Genomic DNA, 18,744 nt, shown 5'->3' with positions numbered 1-18,744 from the left:
TTCTTTGATGTGGGTGCGTCATGCTGGGCAGTCCTGTGTCTCTCATGTCTCACAATGAATTCCAAAATTCTTCAGAGAGACTTTGAGAATGTCCTGTGTGTGTGTGTGTGTGTGTGTGTGTGTGTGTGTGTGTGTGTGTAAGCACTTGCCTTGTGTGAGTTCTCCATAAAATAGCCTGTTAAGCAAGTGTATTTTGGCATTCAAACAACTCCGCCATCCTATTACAATTTTGCTCTCTGCAGTAGGGTTTGAAAGCCTGGCAGTTCAGCTTGAGAAAGGACCCCAGTGTCCAATACCTTATCTTGCCAGGTGATCTTTGGAATCTTCCTGAGGCAATTCAAATGGAAGCGATTCAGTTCCCGAGCAGGTTTTACAGGCATACAAGGAAATTAGCACAACGGCTCTGTAGACCTTCAGTTTGGGAGGCAGCCTAATAACTTTTCTCTCCCACACTTTCCTTTGGAGCCCTCCAAATACTGAGCTGGCTCTGGCAATGTGTACACCATCTATGTGTACATTCCTGGAAAGTATACTGCTGACGTAAGTGAACTGTGGTGAGAAAAAATAATTCTGAGAGAATTTTGGGAAGAATTATAATCAATTTTATCAACCATAGCTAGCAAATGGTGAACAAAAGGGCTCATTGTCCTCTCACAATCAAAGAGGAATCATGACCACTCCTTGAGTCTCATGTGTTCCTGGACAAGTGGGTATTCCAGCAGATGGAAATCGACTTTTATAGATTAACAATTAATAAGAAAAATGAATATTATGACAGAGGTGAACCTATTCTCATGAGGAACTGGGGATATAATTTTGATCATGTCATTTACTTCCAAATTGCCCAGCCTTGGACAATCTAATTAAAGAATTACCCCTACTCAAATCTGTATAGAGCACAAGGGTCTTCTCCACCTTAAATTCCTTATAAGCTTGGGTGGGGTCTGACCAAGATTGAGGAAAAAGTTAATTCAGTCTCATCAGCAATGATCTTTAGAGACTGAGTTTTGAAATGAGGACTTTAGAAAAAGGGAAAACTTTGGATTTTTCCCAAATCATTGGTTATTCATAACAATTCCCTCTCAGAACTTATCCTCAGCATTCAAAATTTCTTCATTTGCTATAACTGATGGTTAATACATGGATGATGTAGTGCTGGCTGGTGGAGCACCTGTGTTTTCTTGGTGTTAATGGTTAGGCCAAAATTAGCACAAACAACAGAGAATTGATCCATATTCTGTTGTATCTCAACCTCAGGGGATGCATTGAGTGCATAATCATCTGCAAACAGAAAGTCATGTACCAATTCTTCTTCCACTGTAGTCTGAGCTTGTAACCCTTTCGGGTTAAATAATTTTCCTTTATAGAGATGGACAATGGAGGCATCCTTGAAATCTGGGGGATAAGGTCCTCTTGCCATATAACTTAGAATATTTCAGTTAGCTTCTGTATGAGCAGTGGATACCCTGCTTTGTATATCTCTGCTGGAATAGAATCAGCACCAAATGCTTTGCCTTGTGAGGGTGTTGAGGTTCAGGGAATCATATGTTGAGATTTAGGGTTTAGGGGTGCTCAAGACCCCAAAATATCAACATGCTGGGTCCCGCTGAATGAATTTGACTCAAGTTTTTTCTCAGCCAAAGTAAAGCAAAGTTTATTAAAGATTTGCCATAATGGGTAGACTCTTAAGGAGCCTAAGTATCTGTGATGCTGGTATTGGACAAGCAGGTCAGAATAATCTGACACAGAAGGAGTATGTGCTAGATTGCTCTTAGCCTTTCATGGAGGCAAGATGGCTCTTATATACAGAAAGATTGTGGGAAGATTTAGGGGTGATCTAGAGGAGGAGTTTGGGGAGGTCTTGAAGAAGAGTCTAAGGAGGATCTTTGATGGAACTGAGGTCAGACTCCAGTAATGGGATTAAAGGTGGGAAGTAGCTGAAGGCTACCTGGAGATGAAAGACTGTGGAGGGTTAGGCTAGTTTAAGGGTAACAGATTTAGGTATAGATATTTTGATAGGTTAAGGGTGGAAAGTAGCTGGACCATGGAGGGTTAGGCTAGGTTTAGAGTAACAGATCTGGGCCTAGCAATAATGAAAGGCTTATGGCCTCAGGCAAATGCCTCATCAAGTGGGAAGATTCAATCAGGGTTCAAGGGGTTTCCCACAGCCTGTACCCCATCAAGAGGAGTCTAATGACATTTGAAACCTCTTCTTGGCTAGAGAGGGATTGACTTCAGCCTGAGGTACATGGTCAGTGGCTTTAGCATTGGTTGATGATGATCTGTTGAAAACACATTGCAGAAGTGTTCAGCCCATCTCTCCAGGATCATGTCCTTATCACTATTATATCACTACTATTATTGTTGTTGTTATCAACCTCATCAGGTCCTATAGGCTTGGGTATCATCTGTAGTGCAGATGACTGCAAACTTCACACTTCTAGACTTTATTCTTCCCTTGGGTTTCACTTGTCCACTGGACACTTACAACAGACACCTGAAATGCATTATGTCCAAAACAGAACTAATTTTTGCCTTTAAATCCACTCTTCTTCCTAACTTCCCCATTTCTTTTGAGGTCACCATTCTTCTAAATAACTAGATTTAATACCCTTGGCGTCATTTGACTCTCCGTCTCCAATTAATTGCTGGTAGTCTGTGCATTAAAGTCACTCAGAATTATAAGCTTGTCCTCTTTCAGCACATCGATGATGGGGGTCTCCAGGTCTCAATAAAATCTTTCTTTGACCTCATCAGGGTTTATCATGGTGGGAACATATACACTGACGATAGTTGCATGGAGCTTTTCTGAAAGTGCCAATTGCATTGTCATGAGCCTGTGGTTCATTCTTCTTGGGAGGCGTACAAGCTTGTTGACTAAATTAGATCTGATTGTGAAACCTATACCAGTTTCACAGCACTCCCCATCACTGGGATAACTCTAAAAAATGTATCTAGCTGCATCCTTGGTAAGCTGGTCTTCATTTGCCAGCCTTGTTTCACTCAGGGCTTCTATTTTGATGCAATACCTGCTGAGTTCCCTTGCAACAAGAACTTTTTGTCTTTCAGATCTACTGGATTTCTTGTCCATAAATCCATGCACATTCCATGTGCTAATGGTGAGTGGAAACATCTTTGCAAAAGTTTTTGTTCATTTTTCTGTGTTTTGGTCACAGGGTAGGATCTTCACCTGCCATGGTAAGCAGACCAGGGTTAGGTTAGGTGAAACACAATTTCTAGGGCACCTTTTCAAGCCCTTTCCTCATGCCAGGAGGTGAGCAGTGCTATCCTTAAAAAAGGCTGCTTAGACACTCAGAATCAGTCCAATGTGAAGATGACCATACGGCCCTGGCCTCCTGTGTGCAGCATTGTGACTACAGCTCCCAGTGTATCTGCACCACTTCTTTGTTCCTTGCCCATCACCACAGGACTTGAGGCCAGTAAAAATAGTATGGGTGATGTCTTTTGACTCTCACATAAATTAGATTCAAGTGAGTCAGAGTTGCATGAAGTCATTAGCCTCACTCTATTCCAGTCATCGAAGTCTAATAGCAAGATGAAAGTCAAGACAAATGGTGATGGGCCAGAATGCAGTGGATGACTCTGGTGTCTAACTAAGCTCTAAGCCCTCAGCAGAGCAAGCTTCTACTGCCTTTATGATCTATTGGAACAAATTGTTCACATCCTCCTATTTTGCCAGAGGAAATCTTCACATACTTGGAGCAGACACCGTCCTAACTAGCCGATGTGTTTGAGGCCTATCTATTATCCTCAACCTGGTTTAACCTGTCTGCTGAAATGGTTTTTTGGGGTGTAGCTGCTGCACATGCTATAGCTTTTTCAAGACACAGGTGAGAATTGGGTGGCAGGTAGATATCAAAGGTGGAAAGCAGCCTTGAAAAGGGTGTGGCAACCCCCCCTACCAGAGGTTCCAGTCTTCCCTTAAAACCCCGTATGTCCCTCTCTTGCGGGTAGGTGCATTCTATATAATTTTCTCTATTTCTTTAAGCAATTTCTTTTTTCCAGATTTAGCCTTATATAAAAAGCTATGATGGATTATGTTTTCTTTGTAATGTGAGAATGCATATTAATTGCATGTGTAAGGAAAGTGTAATGGAGGATGTCAGGGAAAATCTAGGAATAAACAGAATTAAAAGCAGGAGAGAGGGCTGTACTTCAATAGAATATAGCTAGGATTTTATTCTGAGTTGGGGACTATGAGATGAAAGTGAGAATATTTTGGTTTTGATTATTAATAATTTTGTAAGTTTCCTAAAAGGTGAACTGAAGTGGGTCTGTTTTTTTCCTTCCTTTGCTCTAGGCTGTGTAACAAGTTTCTGACCTATATTCAGGTATTACTCAGAATGCAAGTTTCTCAGAGAATCTCCTGCCAAGGAATAGGGTAAAAATATTGGCAAAGAGAAAATCACTCCTTGAGGTCTTTGTAGTAGGAGGAGAAGAAGGTCTGACAAGGGTGACCACACCCTGGAGGTGGCTAAGATTCTGAACGTGGGAGGGAAAGCTTTTAAATACCTAAATCTTACCACACAGTCACACTTGCTTGTCGTGCTTGTTGCCTTCAGTTCCAGGACCTGATGAGGAAGCAACCCAGGATAACAAGAAATTAAGCTAATCAGGAACTTGGACTGACTGCTGGCCAAGTAGGCTGTGAGACTGTGGAGAACTTTGGCCAAGAGAGGTGGGGAAACTGTAACGTGAGAGCCAAAAGCTACCAATGGCAGGGTTCCCCACGTGCAGCTTATCCTTGATTGTAGGTAGTAACTCAAATAAGGAGGAATTTCCTTCCCATATTGTATTTGAGGAAGAAGAGAGTTGAAATGCACTCATTTCGGGAACGGTTGTTGAGAATGTTTCCAATATTACCTATTTCCTTTTCTATCCCAATGAAAAGTTTTTATTGATTCTGTGCTCTTGTTTGGCTAAGTTTTTGTTTGCAAGGTTTTCATTGAACAAAGTTGTGCTAATACTAGAAATCTTGACAAAAAAAATCAAAAACAATTTTAAAAAATCACTGTAGCCTACTAGTTTAAGACTTCTGAGATAAGTTGACACATCAGACCTATAGTGGATCCCAGATGCTCCCTCTACAATGTCATCTTTGTGATGAACAGCACAAATCCCTCAAGGATTTAAATTCATGTTTGTAGAGGTTGTTTTCTGGTAAGTGTATTTCAGATAGTTAGTCCCAACCTTAATGTAAAGCTGGGAATCTCTAACATCTTGGGGCTTGTGCAGTTAGTAATAAGACATAGTTATTATTGAGTTAACAGAAAACTTTGGTATATGATAGCAGAGATTCATTAAGGGCTTTTAATTGGACTAGAAATGACCACTACCCCCTAAAAAGAAGCAAAAACAAAACTGCCATGTTGGAGACATTCTCAAGAAGCCCACACAAATGAATGCATTTCCACTCTCTTCTTCCCAGCACAGATAATAAAGGAAGCAAGCTCCCTCCCTCTTTTCTAATCAGCAGATCATACCCCATAATACTGGGCTTTGATTTGTCTGTCTGCCCTTTCTTCCTCAGGGCTTTGTAGAAGCCATGTCTAGATGTTGTCACCATCTGGCTTTACTAGAATTCTCCTTTTTACTCTCAGGATTTTTTTTTGTCTTTCCTGTGATGCAATATTCTCTGCAACCAGATACCAAACTCCTTCAAGATTAAATACTTAAAAGATTTTTCCTATGAAGGATTATTGCCTGAATTTAGTTATCACAGAAGATATAGTCAGACATGTCACTACTGTGATGTATCCATGATAGTAACAGATGTTCATGTAATCTTCAATCCTAATAAGGTTTTGGCATTTTGTCTCATTGTTGTCTTTTTCTTAGATGAAATTTTTTCCCATGGTTCTGTTGGGATAAAAATTACCTCAAACGACTAAAAGAGAAACTGAGACAGAACTATGAGCCAAAGCACTTTATTAAAGAAACCTGGCCCTCTCTAATGAAGTGAATCTCAGACTTTCCTCATGATCTGAGATGCTTCCTCTTTCCAGTGCCCTATTTTGATAGGGTTTGATACCAGATTTATTGCCTAGACATCCTAGAGTGACTATACAAAATACGGAATAATTCTGTTGGTTGATATGTAACGCATAAGCTAAAATAAGCAAAAATGGTAAGTCAGTAGGGTCATGGGTTGGGTGAAGCAAGAAGTATCTTCACTAATTAGATGGTCATAAGATGAATGGTCTCCTCCTTAGATTAGGCAAGAGGAGATGGTACAAGCTACATATACTTTCCAAACTGTGCTACCAGCCATGCTTGGTTTAGTCATGGAATTTGAGTAAAACAGGATGGAGACATCTGTTTCAGCATTCTTGTGGCTGTGTAAGTAAGCTCCATAGCTGGTAAACGAGTACTGACCATCACAGTAAAGTCTGAGGCCTATTGTAGGGGCCTCCTATTAGAATCTATATTCCTTCGTAACTTATACAAAATATGGATGAATACACTGCTTATTCTTATACCTATTATTAGGTGATTGACTAAATAGGTATTATCAGATGAATATATTAACATGATTACTAACAATCATTACTTACTGAATCACAATGAACTGACTAATACCGATTAGAGCTTTAGTAGGAGTCCTCAATGAATCAACTCTCTCATTTCCTGCTTTGATCCACAGAAGGACCCTAATCTTTCTTTGGATCATTACAATCTGAATGCATGGGCAGTCCTTCATGTGTGATACAAGATCAGTAGGGGGCCGTCCCCTTACTGAGGTGCAAAAATGACATTAGTAAAGGGGGACATGGGCACAACTTGTAACATACTGATTATGCTCTATTTGATTAAGCAATAACACTTAGTATACTAAACATAATAACAAATGTCTGGTGTGATGCTCTCACTAACCAAGAATCATGGGGGACAGGCGGGTGCCTCTTACTAAAATGTGTCCTACAAGATACATAACGGGAGACCATAGGACATTTGGTGAAGGGCAGCAGTGCAAGCATTGTTTGCCCTACACATGGGATCTGAAGATCTCTTGATTTTGTGAAAGCTATTTAAACAATTGTGACAGTCACTCCATTACGGTAATAAGAGGCAACATCTCTGCAGACAACACAAACAGTCTTAGATGGCTGTAATATAGGGAGTAGAGAGAAATAAGGAATAGATTGAGTTCTAAAAGAATTATCAGTCATTGCTGTCGGTGGTACAGCAAAAACTGAAGTAGGAGACTTGAAGAAGCTTCAAAATTCTGGTCACTGCAGGTTTAGGAATAGGTGGATTAGGAAGTATTTGTGGAGAGGGCTATGATGATGATGATAATGATGAACATGAGGGTGTTGATGGCAGAAGATTTAAGTCAACACCTCTCATGAATATTTCGTGATGCTTTGCAGAAGACACAACCCAATGGGCTCCAAGGTGCATGCCCTGAAGGTGACACTTTTTTAGGCAACTGGCAGCACCACTGAGGCAGATAGCAAAAGTTATTGAACAATTATCGTTCAAGTGAAATATGGGTCTCTGCAGCTTCCTTGAAAGGGTCTTAAAAAAGTTCCCACAACTCTCACAACACAGAGCTCCATAGTGATAGCCCACAGCAAATCCACCACAAATGCACCAAAGCAGTTGTTGTGGAACACTCACCTCATCCCAGATGCAGATATAGGAGGCAATAATGAAGAATGAACACGAGATGAATCGGGGGAACAGTGGGTAAAACAAAAGCAGTAGGATCTTCTTTCAGAGTGGAAGAAGGCAGCTGCAAGGAAGAGACAGAAGCTTCAGTCACAATCCTGAGGAGATGAGTCAAAGAATAAAACCTGGCCCTATCTAGTTTGGCCATGTCCAAGACTGCGACTTCATACCCACACTATAACATTTTTGTAGTCAGCTCACAGAACATCTTCTGGTGCAGAGAGTAATGGGACAATTGGATTCCCCTTTATATAGAAATGGTCTCTTCTTCTTAAGGTGGTGACTAAAGAACATGGCACATGGCCCACAAGCAAGGGCTTCATAATTATGGCCAAGAGAGGACATACTCCCACACACCAGACAAACATGTTCGAAAGAAACAACAGAACAGTATTCATCAATACTTTTGAAAAAAAGTATATATACATTCCATGCCATATCAGGGGATGAAAAGGGAGGACTGGATGAGCTGATGGGAACAAAAAGGAGTTTCTGATTGTGACTTGAGTCCTCTGTTGAAACAGCAGAGGGAATCAGTTTGCCACTGAGATCTTGAATCTGTTCATCTTCTGACATGACATGGCATAAACAGTGGGGAATCTCTCCTCAGTGAGGAAGTCATACTGGATAAGTAGGCAAGTAAGCAAAAGTCTGTGAAAGCCTGGAGTAACAAAGAAAATGGGAACTTAAGGATAAGTGGAAAAAAAAAAGAAACAAAGTTCTATCCAGAGGTCTAAAATTTGACCAATTTCTGTTGTTAGGGTTATGGCCCGCTGAGATAAAGCATCTTGTTGGTCCTTAAAATAAGTATTAAAATTTTCAACAATCTCCCATAACTTGACAGTTTGGAGGGATCATGCACTAGTTGCTTTAGGTCAACTGGAAACATTGGGTCCCTGCAATTTCTTTAAGCTTTGAAAAAGTTGAGATGGTAATGAAGAACCAGGGTCTCTGATCTGCTTTTGCTTACTTGTCATTCTTATTTGGAAGCATTTCTTCAGTATTCAGGCTGGACATTTTTGTATATAAGAGAGAGGACAATTATTATCAGAAGAAGAGCATTTGAAAACAGTCTTCTTTCTGCACTCTGCAAAAAAAAAAATGTCTTGCAGCTTTCACAAGTACAGGCTCCATAATGGAAGTCATAAGCAAGATCCCTACAGACATCACAAGTAACTTTCATAGTATTAGGAGGAGTTGAAATACAATCTAATCTCTCAGGAAGCATTACAGGAAGGGTAGATGAAACACCAGCTTCTCTCTTGCATAGAGAGATATCTGAGGGAGTAGAAACTGAAGGAGAATCCATTAATGGCTTTAGAGATAAGAGAAGAGAAAAGAAAACAATCGAAGGACAAACTTTAGATGCACTTCTGGTAGCTAACTTGGGAGCACACATTGTACAAAATTAATGCATACCCAGAAAAGAATAATAGTACACCAAGTGGCTGAGATCCATTTAGGAATCAATGCAAAAATTCCTCCACCCTGAAAGAGAGAGGCAATCCAAGACCCCAGGATGAAGGGTTGCAGGTGAATGAGTCTACTGTACTATTTGCTGAGTGTCTTTCAGAATCCTCTGAAGTTCATGTATGGGAGTAAGGATATCACCATGAATAAGAACAGTGAGATTGATTAATGACAGCACAGACCCCTTCCTGTCATTTGGTTCTCCACTGCCATGAGTCACAGAGTCAGTTTCTGCCTGTAGCCCTGAAATAGCAGCAGTGGTATGTCAAATGACAGCAGAGGTGTCTTGGGCAAGACTCTCTAGTGTAGCAGACAGGTTCCTGCAGTCATACCTAGACTAGGAATGAGGGCCCACAGAAAGCAACAACCAGCACCCTGCTTTGCCACAGGATTGCCATCTCCAAAATTACTTCATTTCTGATGATGCCACCATGCTCCCATGGTCCTAGCTGATCTTGTTTCTACTGATCCTATAAAACTATTAGTACAGTCACAGATAGTATCAGATAAACCAGCCCACACATCCCATACCATCCTGGTGGGAGGGAGAAAAGGCAACATCAGCACAGATAAAAAAATTCCGAGGGGTTACCCCAATGCAGTTCAGGAATTTTGACAGTTCAATTAGTGACACTGCACCCATTATAGGTGACAGTTGCTAAAGAAAAATTATGATTGTCATACAGGCTTTTGGTCAGTGCATGTACAAAAGAGGAAACTATTAACATCAGGAACAGTGGAAGTAAAATTGCACTTCACTTCTGGGATATATGTTCCAGAATCTGCAGTCTTCCTTTTGTTTACACAGAGAGAAAAATTTGGCATAGGGTGAGCTACCATCAGTGGAAGAAGTCCCTCCGCATCTCAGTGCTCAGGCCAGTGAACTGATTGCTCCCACCCAGCCTGCGTCCTTGCTACTGGCAAAGGTGTCACTATGAACACAGACTCTCCTTATGCTTTTGGAATATACCATACAATTGGGACATTGTGGTTACAACAAGGATTTGTTACTTCCTTTGGTAAAGTCATAGCCAGTTTGGACTTAATCAGAAACCTTCTTTCTGCCGTACAACTGTCCAGAGCACTTGCTTGTTCATCGTTCTGCTCGTGCTGATGGAAATGATCCCGTTTCCCTTGGAGATGCCCGAGAGGATGAAGCTGCCAAGTCTGCAGCTGTGGAAGGATGTACTCTTGTTTTCCCTCTTCGAGATTCTTCATCATCTTTAGAGAGGCCTTCAAGCAGCCCTGACCCTACTCACTGGCAGCCACTTCCCAACGATGAGGCTGAAATGGAGAAATGGAAGCAGCAGTACAATGGGGAACAGGTCTTGGGGGTCTGGGTTACTCCTGAAGGTAAACCATTCCTTCCCTGGAGTTTTTATCATCAGGCATATCTTTCAGTTCATTCTGGTGGTCATTATGGTACACAGGGAATAGTCAATCCAATTAATCATGGTCTCACCCCAGTTGCCACCCATATAACTTCAAATTTGTCCCATCTGTCTAGTCTTTAATCAATATGCTGTTAAGACTACAGCTTTTGGGGTTGTCCCATTGCTTATACTACTTATATTCAAAAATATATATTTATACTAAAAAAAAATACTCAAACTGTGCTATTTTCTGAGTGTCACTCAAAAAATATACTAAAAATGTACTTATACTAAAAAATGCTAGGGGCGGCTAGGTGGCTCAGAGAGTAAGAGCACTGGCTCCAGTGTCGGGATGACCTGGGGATTGAATCCAGGCTCAGATACTTAGCACCACACCCAGAAATAACTGGCCGTGTAACCTTGAGCAAGTTACTTAACCCCAATTGCTTAAAAAAATTATAAAAAAAATACTTTTGAGCATTTACAAATAGACTTTATAAACATGCCCAAGGCAGGACATCTAAAACACTGTTTGGTTATAGTTGATCAACTGACTTGGGGTGTAGAAGCTTTCCTTATTTCAAAAGTCACTGCTGCTTTTGTTACTAAAATGTTGCTTAAGGAAATTGTCCCCAGATGTGGCCCACCTGCCCAGATTGATAGAGGAGCTCAGTTTACTGACTCTGTTCTCTCCCAAGTGTATTCCAACCTTGGAATTTCCCCTAAATTCCATACTTTGTATCATCCCCTGAGTTCTGGTTAGATTGAGTGTATGAAGAAGGAATTGAAATCCCTTATTGGAAAATGGTGTTCTGAAACTCATTTGAAATGACCTGATGTTCTCCCTTGGTCTCAGAAGTAGACCAAGGGGGAATGTCACATCTCCCCTTATGAAATGTTTTTTAGACACCCTCCTATAAAATAGAAATCTTTTTCTTTAGTGTACACCTCGCTGCTTAGAGGGGATCCTTCTGTTTCCTCCTACATTTGGGAGGTACAGCACAGACTGAAGGAACTTTTAGCAAATAGGAACTGTGGTACAGACCAGGCCACTGAACTCTGAGACTCTCATTTGTTGACTACCTTAAGAATTTTCATCAGACCTTTCATCAGTGGAATCGAGCCTGCCTGGAAGGGACCATTTCAAGTCCTGCTGACAGCTCCAACAGCCGTAAGGATAGGAGCAAAGGACTCATGGATCCATCACTCACACATAAAACCTGCACCATTTTATGATCAGTGTTCTTAGTGGATTCTTCTGAGGGCTTTCTTAATAAGAATAATTTCTTAATAAGACTCTTTTAGATATAAAAGAGTCACCTTTGCTCCAGTGGGTATGGATGACTTTCATTATTTTACCATTTACTAGCTTTGTGCTTTTGTATTTCACAATGGCTTTCGATGGATTAAGGTCTGATGTTTGCCATGGAGATATTTTCTCTTTAAATTACATCTGCCCTTGTACAGGGAAGGCAAAGGCAACTTCCTTATTTCTTTCCCTATGGATAGAAACTGCTGGCAAGCAGGAAAGGCTACTCAGAGACATAGGTCTCCCTTGACAGACGTTCTGATGCTACCTGTGGCCTTAATGCTTCTGCTTGTACAGGTTCTGCTTGTACCTTTTTAACTGTAAGGCTGAAATGGATGGAAGTCTTATTTGTGATCCTAACATAATATGCCAGAAGCAAAATGATAGCTCTCTTCTTTGCATCCTAGAAAGTCTTCCTACTTTGATAAGCGTTACATATGTGTACATACATATTTGTACACACATACATATATATGTATACACGCATATCTCTGTGTGTGTATGTGTTACTATAACCTATCCATGGAGAAGAAAATTTTTTCAAGGAGGAGGTAGTCTGTGCATGACAGGCACTAGGTTTCATTAAAGAGAAGCCATCAGTATAGGGATCAAATCTGGATTATCCAGTGGTGACAGGGTGCAGGCCCTGGGGAACCCACTCCCACAACTTTCCTTAAATTTTCCCACATGGTCAAGTCTCTGATCCATCCCAGTAATCCTCTCGACTGACCTTTCATTGTGGCCTCTGCCCAATCTCCCAATTCTCTATTACCTCTAACCTAGCCCAGCCCTTCATTGTCAGTTACCTCCACATTGCCCCCCTTTTGGGCACTTCCCACCTTTAATTCCATCTAGACCTTCTCAGTTCCCACAGTCTTCTGTATAAAAGATCCATCTTTCCTCCATTAAAGTGCTCAGATTCCTTAAGAGTCTGGCCAATATGACGGATGTTTAGAATCTCCTCCACCCTGACTGGTGTTCTAATAAACCTTGTCTTTGGCTGAAAGAAGGTTTGGGTTGAATTCATTCGAGGCAAGACCTGCATCGCTTTTTTGAGGTTCCAGCACCCCTAAACCTCAACAGTTGGACATCAACAAGGTCACTTAGGAGGCTTCTTAGCCAAGTCAACAATAGAGGCACAGTTATGTGAAGGCTCACCTGAGGTAGGAAGGTCAGGGAGCAATGTTGCTGGATTAAGGACAGAGCTCCATTCCTTCCAAGTAAAGTCACTTCATATCTGGCAAACCTTTGATCAGAAAAGGCTTGGGTGTGGTGGTGTAGCAATAAAGCCTTGACCTTATGAGGATACCGAATGGTTAAAGGATTTCCCAGTACCAGGTCAGATGCCTCCTCCCCTAAAAGGGCAGTGGCCCCACGACAACCTGAAGCCAGGGTGGTGCACCAGCAGCTACACTCTCCAGTTGAGCTGAATAATAAACTACAGAGAACGTAGTGGATCCCAATGATTGTGTGAGGACACCAGAAGCCACCGCCATTCGTTCACACACAAAAAGAATGTTACTGGAGTCTGGGAGTCCTAGAGCTGGAGCAGGCATCAATGCCTTTTTAAGTTCCGTGAGAGTGGTGAGTTGCTCAGGTTCAAGTTGCAGAGGCTCTGGAGTTTATTCTTTAATAAGAAGATTAAACAAGAAGTTTAGTTATTTCACCAAATGAGGGAATCCACTGATGATGGTACTATCCACAGCTCCTCAAGAAGCATGTACTTGCTTCTCGTCTTGGGCACTGACAGGTGTTGCATTGCTTGTATGCATTTCTTGGAAAGAGAGTATGTGCCAACAAATAGAACAAACCCAAGACAAAACCTGAGGCTTACACCACTGTGCCTTTGACCTAGAGCCCTCGTGCCCACAGTGGTAAAACCGGAAGAGAAGATGATGACTACCCTTCCAGCAGATAGCAGCAGTAAGGGAGGCAAGGAGATTATCTGGTTTTTCAGCCAAAAGTTCCATACCCCTAATCAAGTCGTCCCTACCATGTTGCAGCTATGTGGGTTGGTTAAGATCTCATTGGGGATCTTGAATTGGCCAGGTTCCCTGACCTCTTGGACCCATAATCATCAATCTATTGGACTAGAACTGAATCTGTGAAGACAAGAGAGGCTAAATCTTGCTGTAGAATTTGAGAACAGAGTAGCAGACTCAACATAACCTTGAGGCGAATGAGTCCATGTCCATGTCTGATTATTCCTAGTAAATGAGGACAGATATCTGGATTCAGAGATTATGGGACTACTGAAAAATGCAGCATGTAGATCTATTACTGAAAAACAGGTGGCATCATGGGGAACAGAAGGGACAATTGTAGCAGGGCTGGGCACAACACAAGGATACCTTGCTATAACATATGCATTAATGACACACAAATCTTTAACAAACTTGTAAACAGGTTTTCAACAGGGCCTGGTTTAGGTTTTATAACAGGCAGTATAGGAATGTTGCAGGGAGATCTGCCTGCATGGAAACATAATCCCTTGCTCTATTAAGGAGCCAATGATAGAAGCAATACTTTCAATGGCTTTCCTAGTCAGGGGATACTGAAGCACTGATGGTGGCGGCCCCGCTTTGGTAGCAATAGTAACTGGATCTGTTGTCTTTAAAAGGTCCACATTGGTGGAAGAAGTGGCCCACAAAGAACTTGGGACATCAGAAGGAATGTTAGGGCTATTATTGCAATCATGTTAGACTAATGCCATAGGAAAAAGGGAGAAGATCCCATCATTTAAAAAATCAGTAAATACAACAGTAAAAAATGGGAACAAAAAGGCTGGACTATTTGGCACTTGTAAAGTTAAAGTATTATCTGGAATATGTGAAAACGTGGGGTTAAATTTACACAAAAGATTTCTTCCCAACAGGCTAGTAGGTGCATTAGATACCCTTAACAATGAATGCAATACAGACAGGGAGCCCACTGTCACCTCTTATGGAGATAAGAGGGGGATGTCTAGTGGCGTTCCCTTTATCCCCATTATTTATATGGATTGAATAACTGTACAGTCAAAACTTTGTTTCTGAATGAAAACTGAATGAGTTGCAAACATGTGAAACATCTGCAATTGTCAGAACGATGCTGGGATCCCCAGTTAGGGGAGAGGCAGAGGCAGGGATAACAGAGGCAAGTAGTGGAAGAAACACTATTCCCTGCCTTTCCCCTGTACCTTCATGAATCAAAACCTTCCTGTTCATATCATCTGTCATTTTGTTCCTGGACTCTTCTATGCCTATTAACCACCTCAACCTGATTTAAAGGCTGTCTGAACCTGTTCTCCCTTGGAAGAACATAATCTTGCCTCTGAGGTCAATTTCTCACGTCCCATCTTTTCATACGATCTCTGGCATAGTGACCTTTTCCCAAAATAAGAACAATCTCTGTTACCTTTAGGAGACTGGAAAAATGGTGCTGGGTGGTTAAGGCTCTGAACATTTGCCAGGAGAAACTTAGGCTGACTTCTCTGTTTGAACTTCTCTCCGACATCAGCATTATCTTTTGTTGACCCTTTTCCTCCATAAACATGCTGTGCAATTGCCTGGAAGTTACCATATGGGTTTTTCATGCTGGTCTGGGTAATACTTGAGAAAATAGTCCTTGGTCTTAAGCAATTATTGATCGACAAAGGCTGCGTTAATAATCCTGGAATCCCATTGATTTAGGGGATCTAATCTAGTGTAACACTTTCCACTCTTACATAACCTGTCATAAAATCTAAAGGAGGTCTCACCCCTTTCTTGAATGGTCTCCTGAAATTTGCTGAAATTATTTGACCGTTCAGCCAAAAATTCCATACTCCTAAGCAAAGTATCCCTAGCACATTGTAGTTATGTGGTTTGGTTAGGATCCCATTGGGGACCTTGTACTGGCCAGGTTCCCTTCTTGGACCCACAATTTGGCTATTCATGACTTCAATAACACCTGCTCTTTCTCTTGGAGAAAACAGAGTCTCCATGAAATCTGTCAAATCACTCCAAGTTGGACTATAGTCATGAAAGACAACTTTAAATTGATCAATACCTGCAAAGGAATCCTCATCGAATCTAGGGGTAATCTTTGCTCCAGTTAGAGAGGTCTGAAGGTCTAAAAGGATTGTGTTCTTTAATATATACAAGACCTCCCCTCGATGCTTGATGTACCCTGTCCATAAGTGGAAAAGTAGCAGCAAGAGATTCCTTTTTTTGAATTTTTTTATGGGATCCGGGGAAGCTTTACAAGGCACATAAGCAGGAGGAACAGAAGAAAAAAGTGGAACACAAAGTGGAACTCCATAAACAGATGAAGGCTGACTGTCTTTAGACAGTGCCTCCCAGTAAAACCAGTAATTCACCTGCTTCCTACTAGTTTTAGGAAATTTCTCAATGAAATTCCCTAATTCTTCTCTTTTTCTGGCTTTTTGGAGGGGGGAAAGCAGGGCAATTGGGGTTAAGTGACTTGCCCAAGGTCACATAGCTAGTAAGTGTCAAGTATCTGAAGCCAGATTTGAATTCAGGTCCTCCTGACTCCAGGGCCAGTGCTCTATTCACTGCACCACCTAGCTGCCCCAATTCCCTAATTCTTTAAGAGGAGGAGAATCAAAAGTTCCATACTTTGGCCAAAACCATCCCTCTACACCAGGGGTGGGGAACCTGAGACCTCAAGGCCACATGTGGCCTTCTAGGTCTTTGAGTGCGGCCTTTTGACTGAGTTCATATTTTATAGAACAAATCCTTTTATTAAGGGGATTTATTCTGTGAGATCTGGATTCAGTGAAAGAGTTCCACTTGAGGGCCTAGAGGACTATATGTGGTCCTGAGGCCATGGGTTCCCCACCCCTGTTCTACACCCTTTGTAGTTTCATACCAAACTTTACATAGCTTAATAGCTCTGTCTCTAGGCATCCTCTGTTGGGTAGGGAGCCCACCCTTATCCCAGTCTGTTAAAACTTTCCTAATGGGGATCCTGTAGGAATGCTTATGCTTGACACGATCTTTCCTGTGGGCATCTCTGACCAAGAGTGACACTCCTTAGAGGAACTTCCCTTAAAAGGATTGGACTACATTCCTGAGGTACCAAGCCTTTTCTCCTTATTCAGTCGGAGAAGTTCCTCTAATGAAGGTGCTAGAGATGTTCCCCCCACCATGCTCCTTCTTCTCCCCTCTCCCCCCACTGCCCCCACTCTGCTTTGAATGTGAATTAAGGGAGGTAATCTTCATCTTTCCTATAGCTAACACTCAAATTATGACTCTGTTCTGGCAAATTTTTCAAAGGCTTTCAAATTCTTAATTTTTAGTACCAAAGCTCTAAGGCTTCAAGATCAGTCAGTTAGAGCCCAAAGGTTCTTTATCAGTAACTAGAATCAAGTGGTTGGTCTATGGAAACTTCTTATGTGGGCCTAAATGTGGACCCTATATTTTTAGGATTTGGGAGATAGGGGTCTCTGTCCTGAAGAGTCACATGGTTCAATCCCCTTCAGCCCTTATGAAAGGCTTCTGGAGATCTAGTCATGGACTTGATGTCCAGACTCATAATACTAAGAGATCCCAAGGAGTCCCTAACTGCTGGTATCCTTGATCATTTATGGCTATGCTCATTCATGGCTTTTCATTGCTTTCAAATTGGCCACCCTTACTTTCAAAGCCACTCCTGCTGCAAGCTGCTCACAACGGCCCTGTGTGGCTGAAATCAGCCTAATACCATGAAAGCTACTAAGGACCTTCCTCTCCTATTAAAGGGTTACAGGATACATCATTAGCCCCTACTTTCTGCAATTGGAATCGAAGTACATTGCTGCAGTCATAAGCACAACTGCTGACAGTGTTGCCATTTCCCCTTTCCCCCTTTTATGTAGTGCTTAATAGGTAGTTGAAGAAATCCAGAAACCAAGCTTGTAAACTATCCTTTTAATTAAGAACCAATTGTACTTTAGCAAAATTAATATTAGCAAAACTCCCCACTATCCAGTGGTTTTAAGAGAAAAAGCAATTAACTTATTTCGACTGTCAAAACTGAGTAGTTTCTGGTAAAGTGAAAGAAAAAATGGGGAAGAAAAACTGGTTTACATTTTAAAAAGTAAAATGACGGCCATAAGATACTTTAAGTGCTCAAGAGTTTATATACTCAGATAAATCAACCATAAATTTGAATGGTCCCTTTTAACTCAATTAGGGACTTTACTTAAATGATAAGAATTTTGAAATAAAGGTAGACTCGCCAATCTGCAGCTTGGAGAGACTTACCTCAGGCTTGGAGAATGTAGGCAAGGGGAGTCCAACCTCTCAGGGTTTGAGTCTGTTGGTGAGTCAATGGTGAAATCTCTTGGGTCCCTTGCAGGTGGGAAAGCAAAAGGAGGTGGTAATTCTGTTCTCCCATCCCTTCACTGTTCACCAGAAATGTGAGGATAAAAATTACCCCAATGACCAAAAGAGATACTGAGGCAGAGCTCGAGCCAAAGCTCTTTATTAAAGGAACCTGGTCCCCTCTAATGAAGTGGACCTCAGACCTTCTTCATGATCTGAGATGCCCCCTCCTTCCAGAACCCTATTTTTATAGTGTTTGATACCAGATTTATTACCTGACTAATAATGATTAGAATTTGAGTAGGAGTCAATGAATCAGCTATCTCAGTTTGTATGATTTCTTATTTTACTCATGTCTGCTTTTGGCTTATATTAGTCTCCCTTTAAGTATGAATCTTTTCTTCAAATATCCTTTATTGATTTTAATGTTATTGTGTTGTGGTCAATAAAGTTTGTGTTTAAACTATCTGCTTTTCTTCATTTGTTTGTGGAAACCAAAAATGTCTGAGGAGTCTCAATTTTAAACAATGAAAGCTCTCAAAATATATTTTTCTGGGAGACAAATAATCATCAAAACTCTTAACTACTGGTTTAAAAATTTTGATCAGTGGAA

The 18,744-nt window shown here is 41.3% G+C and overlaps 1 long non-coding RNA gene across 1 annotated transcript; it reads right to left on the bottom strand.

Annotated features, from left to right (window-relative positions):
* Window positions 1-409: 409 nt before the first annotated feature.
* Window positions 410-18,501, bottom strand: LOC138154720 (uncharacterized). Its single transcript, XR_011166669.1, has 4 exons — window positions 18,072-18,501; window positions 7,642-7,756; window positions 4,545-4,592; window positions 410-3,190 (listed from the first exon to the last, which is right to left on the bottom strand). It is a non-coding gene; the product is annotated as an uncharacterized lncRNA (long non-coding RNA).
* Between the last annotated feature and the right edge of the window lie 243 nt (window positions 18,502-18,744).

Source organism: Petaurus breviceps, unplaced genomic scaffold (assembly GCF_028583685.1).
Source record: "Petaurus breviceps papuanus isolate PSGF00001 unplaced genomic scaffold, PetGlider_PUasm1.0 91133, whole genome shotgun sequence".
NCBI lineage: Eukaryota > Metazoa > Chordata > Mammalia > Diprotodontia > Petauridae > Petaurus > Petaurus breviceps.
This window is presented reverse-complemented; position numbering and strand designations above follow the sequence as displayed.